Here is a 1,138-nt window from a genome sequence, read left to right as displayed (position 1 = left end):
CGGGTAAATTAGGAACGTCTGTAGGAGGCCCCTGTCCAACAGACTTTCAACTCGCATCTCCGGCGGAGCTTTTCATGCATCCCTGTGGAGGCTGGGCGCATTGAACCTGAGTGGACAATGTTCAACGTTTCCATGGCTGAAGCCGTGGTGGCGAGCTTTGGGCTTAGGCGCTTCAAGGGGCGGTAACCCATGAACACCCTGGTGGACACCAGTGGTCAGGGAAGCCGTCCGACTGAAGAAGGAGTCTTTCCGGGATACGTTATCCCAGTGGACTCCGGAGGCAGTGGCAAGATACCGACGGGCCCAAAAGATTGCACTCTCTGCCGTGACAGAGGTAAAGCAAGGGAGACGTTAAGAGAAGACATGGAGAATGAATTTTGGTCAGCACCAAGGTGCTTCTGGAAAACCGTTCGCAACCTCAGGATAGGGAAGCTAGGAATCCAAGCTGTGTACAGTAAGGACGGGACGTTGTTGACCTCAACTGAGGAGATAATAGGTCGGTGGAAGGAGCACTTTGAGGAACTCCTAAATCCAGCTGATACGTCCTCTGTCATAGAGGCAGAGGTGGAGGATGATGTGGGATTGTCATCAATTTCCCTGGTGGAGGTCACTGAGGTAACCCTGACCTCTTTCAAGTAACATAGTCCACCATGGACAAGACAAATATTTCAAGATCGGCAATAACTGTTGTTAATTAAATACCTTAGCAAATTTGATCATTTTATTCACATTAGTTTTCAACACGTCCACTAATACCACTCTGATCATATTCCCTTTCTCAATACTCCATAAAGAAGCAAAGAACAATCATCAATGACAGAGAGCATACAAAGTGAATCAATACTCTCTGTCAGTTTCATGCTCAGAAAGAAATATCACAACTCATCATCGAGTTCAGCGAGACCAAACACTTCAGAAACACATTCCTCAAGTCAGAAACTCTAGAAATGATCCCTGAAAGTATAGTCTTGGCTAGACTGAGGGAGGAAACTGCATCTCATTCACTGCAGAGTGATCGTTACTCAGGGTTCAGAGGGACGGAAGGTAATCGTTACGTGCTCAGATGACTTTGAGGTGAGAAAATCTATTTAGATCTTTAAAGCCCATGTTGCAGGTTAACCACCACTGTTGATTATTG

At 46.5% G+C, this 1,138-nt stretch overlaps 1 non-coding gene across 1 annotated transcript; it reads right to left on the bottom strand.

The window, feature by feature from the left end:
• Positions 1–754: 754 nt before the first annotated feature.
• LOC117940707 lies at positions 755–970 on the bottom strand. The gene has a single exon (XR_004655801.1). It is a non-coding gene; the product is annotated as a small nucleolar RNA U3 (small nucleolar RNA).
• Positions 971–1,138: the final 168 nt, after the last annotated feature.

Source organism: Etheostoma cragini, unplaced genomic scaffold (assembly GCF_013103735.1).
Source record: "Etheostoma cragini isolate CJK2018 unplaced genomic scaffold, CSU_Ecrag_1.0 ScbMSFa_310, whole genome shotgun sequence".
Taxonomy (NCBI): domain Eukaryota; kingdom Metazoa; phylum Chordata; class Actinopteri; order Perciformes; family Percidae; genus Etheostoma; species Etheostoma cragini.
Note: the sequence above shows the minus strand (reverse complement) of the source record. Positions and strands in the feature narration are given on the sequence as shown.